Source organism: Salvelinus fontinalis, chromosome 7 (assembly GCF_029448725.1).
Source record: "Salvelinus fontinalis isolate EN_2023a chromosome 7, ASM2944872v1, whole genome shotgun sequence".
Classification (NCBI taxonomy): domain Eukaryota; kingdom Metazoa; phylum Chordata; class Actinopteri; order Salmoniformes; family Salmonidae; genus Salvelinus; species Salvelinus fontinalis.
The window spans coordinates 240,340-246,339 of record NC_074671.1 but is presented as its reverse complement, the minus strand read 5'-3'; positions in this window follow the sequence as shown (position 1 = coordinate 246,339).

Below are 6,000 nucleotides of genomic sequence, written 5' to 3'. Positions count from 1 at the left end.
AACCTGCTGCTGGAACCATGTGAAGAGTTACAAACCTGCTGCTGGAACCATGTGAAGAGTTACAAACCTTCTGCTGGAACCATGTGAAGAGTTACAAACCTTCTGCTGGAACCATGTGAAGAGTTACAAACCTTCTGCTGGAACCATGTGAAGAGTTACAAACCTTCTGCTGGAACCATGTGAAGAGTTACAAACCTTCTGCTGGAACCATGTGAAGAGTTACAAACCTTCTGCTGGAACCATGTGAAGAGTTACAAACCTTCTGCTGGAACCATGTGAAGAGTTACAAACCTTCTGCTGGAACCATGTGAAGAGTTACAAACCTTCTGGAACCATGTGAAGAGTTACAAACCTTCTGCTGGAACCATGTGAAGAGTAACAAACCTGCTGGAACCATGTGAAGAGTTACAAACCTTCTGCTGGAACCATGTGAAGAGTTACAAACCTTCTGCTGGAACCATGTGAAGAGTTACAAACCTTCTGCTGGAACCATGTGAAGAGTTACAAACCTTCTGCTGGAACCATGTGAAGGGTTACAAACCTTCTGGAACCATGTGAAGAGTTACAAACCTGCTGCTGGAACCATGTGAAGAGTAACAAACCTGCTGGAACCATGTGAAGAGTTACAAACCTTCTGGAACCATGTGAAGAGTTACAAACCTGCTGCTTGTACTAGGGAGGGGCATTTGAAATTATTTCACTATTCAAATATTATCAAGATGTTCAGATATCCGGGAAATACATGTGTTTTAAGAAAGAAAAACATGTCTTTTAAACTTAAATGGAGACTTGCTCACGTAACTCTGGAGAGCACTGGTGCTCTGCTTGTTTCAGCAGGGAGAGGGGGAGCTCTGCTTGTTTCAGCAGGGAGAGGGGTTGCTCTGCTTGTTTCAGCAGGGAGAGGGGGAGCTCTGCTTGTTTCAGCAGGGAGGGGGGGTGCTCTGCTTGTTTCAGCAGGGAGAGGGGGTGCTCTGCTTGTTTCAGCAGGGAGAGGGGGTGCTCTGCTTGTTTCAGCAGGGAGACGGGGTGCTCTGCTTGTTTCAGCAGGGAGAGGGGGTGCTCTGCTTGTTTCAGCAGGGAGAAGGGGTGCTCTGCTTGTTTCAGCAGGGAGAGGGGGTGCTCTGCTTGTTTCAGCAGGGAGAGGGGGTCCTCTGCTTGATTCAGCAGGGAGAGGGGGTGATCTGCTTGTTTCAGCAGGGAGAGGGGGTGCTCTGCTTGTTTCAGCAGGGAGAGGGGGTGCTCTGCTTGTTTCAGCAGGGAGAGGGGGTGCTCTGCTTGTTTCAGCAGGGAGAGGTGGAGCTCTGCTTGTTTCAGCAGGGAGAGGGGGTGCTCTGCTTGTTTCAGCAGGGAGAGGGGGTGCTCTGCTTGTTTCAGCAGGGAGAGGGGGTGCTCTGCTTGTTTCAGCAGGGAGAGGGGATGCTCTGCTTGTTTCAGCAGGGAGGGGGGGTGCTCTGCTTGTTTCAGCAGGGAGAGGGGGTGCTCTGCTTGATTCAGCAGGGAGAGGGGGTGCTCTGCTTGTTTCAGCAGGGAGAGGGGGTGCTCTGCTTGTTTCAGCAGGGAGAGGGGGTGCTCTGCTTGTTTCAGCAGGGAGAGGGGGTGCTCTGCTTGTTTCAGCAGGGAGGGGGGGTGCTCTGCTTGTTTCAGCAGGGAGAGGGGGTGCTCTGCTTGTTTCAGCAGGGAGAGGGGGTGCTCTGCTTGTTTCAGTAGGGAGGGGGGGTGCTCTGCTTGATTCAGCAGGGAGACGGGGTGCTCTGCTTGTTTCAGCAGGAAGAGGGGGTGCTCTGCTTGTTTCAGCAGGGAGAGGGGGTGCTCTGCTTGTTTCAGCAGGGAGAGGGGGTGCTCTGCTTGTTTCAGCAGGGAGAGGGGGTGCTCTGCTTGTTTTAGCAGGTAGAGGGGGTCCTCTGCTTGTTTCAGCAGGGAGAGGCGCAACAGAGGAGAGGAGCAGGAGCCGGTGTGTGTGACAGTCTGTGTGTGTGTGACAGTCTGTGTGTGTGGGACAGTCTGCGTGTGGGACAGTCTGCGTGTGTGGGACAGTCTGCGCGTGTGGGACAGTCTGCGCGTGTGGGACAGTCTGCGCGTGTGGGACAGTCTGCGCGTGTGGGACAGTCTGCGCGTGTGGGACAGTCTGCGCGTGTGGGACAGTCTGCGCGTGTGGGACAGTCTGCGCGTGTGGGACAGTCTGCGCGTGTGGGACAGTCTGCGTGTGGGACAGTCTGCGTGTTGGACAGTCTGCGTGTTGGACAGTCTGTGTGGGACAGTCTGTGTGGGACAGTCTGTGTGGGACAGTCTGTTTGGGACAGTCTGTGTGGGACAGTCTGTTTGGGACAGTCTGTTTGGGAGACAGTCTGTTTGGGAGACAGTCTGCGTGTGTGGGACAGTCTGCGTGTGTGGGACAGTCTGCGTGTGTGGGACAGTCTGCGTGTGTGGGACAGCCTGCGTGTGTGGGACAGTCTGTGTGGGACAGTCTGTGTGGGACAGTCTGTGTGTGTGGGACAGTCTGCACGTGGGACAGTCTGTGTGTGAAACAGTCTGTGTGTGGGACAGTCTGCGTGTGTGGGAGAGTCTGTGTGGGACAGTCTGTGTGTGGGACAGTCTGCGCGTGGGACAGTCTGCGCGTGGGACAGTCTGCGCGTGGGACAGTCTGCGCGTGGGACAGTCTGCGCGTGGGACAGTCTGCGCGTGGGACAGTCTGCGCGTGGGACAGTCTGCGCGTGGGACAGTCTGCGCGTGGGACAGTCTGCGCGTGGGACAGTCTGCGTGTGGGACAGTCTGTGTGTGGGACAGTCTGTGTGTATGACAGTCTGTGTGTGGGACAGTCTGCGTGGGACAGTCTGTGTGTGGGACAGTCTGTGTGTGGGACAGTCTGCGTGGGACAGAGGGAAAGACTTGCACTACTTAGACATCAAATCGTTGTAGAGAAGCTAGCTACAGTAGTCAGCTAGCTACAGTAGTCAGCTAGCTACACTAGTCAGCTAGCTACACTAGTCAGCTAGCTACAGTAGTCAGCTAGCTACACTAGTCAGCTAGCTACAGTAGTCAGCTAGCTACAGTAGTCAGCTAGCTACACTAGTCAGCTAGCTACACTAGTCAGCTAGCTACACTAGTCAGCTAGCTACAGTAGTCAGCTAGCTAGCTACAGTAGTCAGCTAGCTGCACTAGTCAGCTAGCTACACTAGTCAGCTAGCTACACTAGTCAGCTAGCTACACTAGTCAGCTAGCTACACTAGTCAGCTAGCTACACTAGTCAGCTAGCTAGCTACAGTAGTCAGCTAGCTAGCTACAGTAGTCAGCTAGCTAATGTAGTACAGCTAATTGAGGCTCCCATACTTGTGTGTAACAACTCCATTCAGGGCAGAAAATGTGTGGTGAGGCGACATCAGCAAATTCCAATCCCACGTTTGATTTAGTTTAATAAAATATGTCAACGCAAAATGTTAAAATGATGAGAAAGTGCTGTTTTGTAGAACGATTTGCCGGATGATTTGTCAACTCGCACACAATATCTCTGCCCTTCACATCGGAGTGCTGCAGGCTCTTGTCTGGACCAATCAGATTCAAGGAAATCGCAGGTCACGGGGCGGGCACATCAAAGCGTGCTCTCCAACTTTCCTCCGGTATTTATTCAGCAAACGTGATAAGACATCACTCCCGACAGACACAAGCAACAACTCTCTAAATGTATTAGCCTACAGTATATTCATAAACACCAGCCGTCTGACATGCTGGATTACATGGAAACGAATCAAATTGTTCCGTCTTATCAACTGTTACTAAGACCAGCAGCTGCTACATAGTCTGCTCTACTCCATGTCCCTCTGGCCAGGGTAAATCAGTGGTGTATTTATAGCCCATTGGTGAGAAAATGTGAATGGGAACAAATTTGGTCATTTCTTCAAACTTGGGCTGTCTAGGCTACCTAGACCTTTTCAATCCTAAATGATCAACTGCAACGAATCAATAAACACAAAATCAGACTGAGTTCATGTTTAAGTAGGCCTACAGTTGCGTAGGGCAGGACTGCACGATACAATCCTGTATAAAGCAAGATCAGCACTGTGAGTTTTATGGTCCAATCATGTTGCTTTCTCTGTGTCTAGGAAACCCCCCTTCTTTAAAATACAATTCATAGAGATGCTGCAGTCTGACAGGCTTTCATCCTCCCGAAGGCCAGGAGTCTTTTTTTACACCATGTGACCTGATTATAAAAACTCTGGTCCCATCATTGCCCACACAACACTATCGCATAGCTAACTAAAAAGCAGACCTTTGATTCACTACTGGAGAGGCCTATTGATTCCTATTGATTCACTACTGGAGAGGCCTATTAATTCATATTGATTCACTACTGGAGAGGACTATTGATTCCTATTGATTCACTACTGGAGAGGCCTATTAATTCCTATTGATTCACTACTGGAGAGGCCTATTAATTCCTATTGATTCACTACTGGAGAGGCCTATTGATTCCTACTGGTTCACTACTGGAGAGGCCTATTGATTCACTACTGGAGAGGACTATTGATTCCTATTGATTCACTACTGGAGAGGCCTATTAATTCCTATTGATTCACTACTGGAGAGGCCTATTGATTCCTATTGATTCACTACTGGAGAGGACTATTGATTCACTACTGGAGAGGCCTATTGATTCCTATTGATTCACTACTGGAGAGGACTATTAATTCCTATTGATTCACTACTGGAGAGGCCTATTGATTCCTATTGATTCACTACTGGAGAGGCCTATTGATTCCTATTGATTCACTACTGGAGAGGCCTATTGATTCCTACTGGTTTACTACTGGAGAGGCCTATTGATTCCTACTGGTTCACTACTGGAGAGGCCTATTGATTCCTATTGATTCACTACTGGAGAGGACTATTGATTCCTATTGATTCACTACTGGAGAGGCCTATTGATTCCTATTGATTCACTACTGGAGAGGACTATTGATTCCTATTGATTCACTACTGGAGAGGACTATTGATTCCTATTGATTCACTACTGGAGAGGCCTATTGATTCACTACTGGAGAGGCCTATTGATTCACTACTGGAGAGGCCTATTAATTCCTATTCATTCACTACTGGAGAGGCCTATTGATTCACTACTGGAGAGGACTATTGATTCCTATTGATTCACTACTGGAGAGGCCTATTGATTCACTACTGGAGAGGCCTATTAATTCCTATTGATTCACTACAGGAGAGGCCTATTGATTCCTATTGATTCACTACTAGAGAGGCCTATTGATTCACTACTGGAGAGGCCTATTGATTCCTATTGATTCACTACTGGAGAGGCCTATTGATTCACTACTGGAGAGGCCTATTGATTCCTACCGGTTCACTACTGGAGAGGACTATTGATTCCTATTGATTCACTACTGGAGAGGCCTATTGATTCCTATTGATTCACTACTGGAGAGGCCTATTGATTCCTACTGGTTCACTACTGGAGAGGCCTATTGATTCCTATTGATTCACTACTGGAGAGGCCTATTGATTCCTATTGATTCACTACTGGAGAGGCCTATTGATTCCTACTGGTTCACTACTGGAGAGGCCTATTGATTCCTACTGGTTCACTACTGGAGAGGCCTATTGATTCCTATTGATTCACTACTGGAGAGGACTATTGATTCCTATTGATTCACTACTGGAGAGGCCTATTGATTCCTACTGGTTCACTACTGGAGAGGCCTATTGATTCCTATTGATTCACTACTGGAGAGGCCTATTAATTCCTATTGATTCACTACTGGAGAGGACTATTGATCCCTATTGATTCACTACTGGAGAGGACTATTGATTCACTACTGGAGAGGCCTATTGATTCCTACTGGTTCACTACTGGAGAGGCCTATTGATTCCTATTGATTCACTACTGGAGAGGACTATTGATTCCTATTGATTCACTACTGGAGAGGCCTATTGATTCCTACTGGTTCACTACTGGAGAGGCCTATTGATTCCTATTGATTCACTACTGGAGAGGCC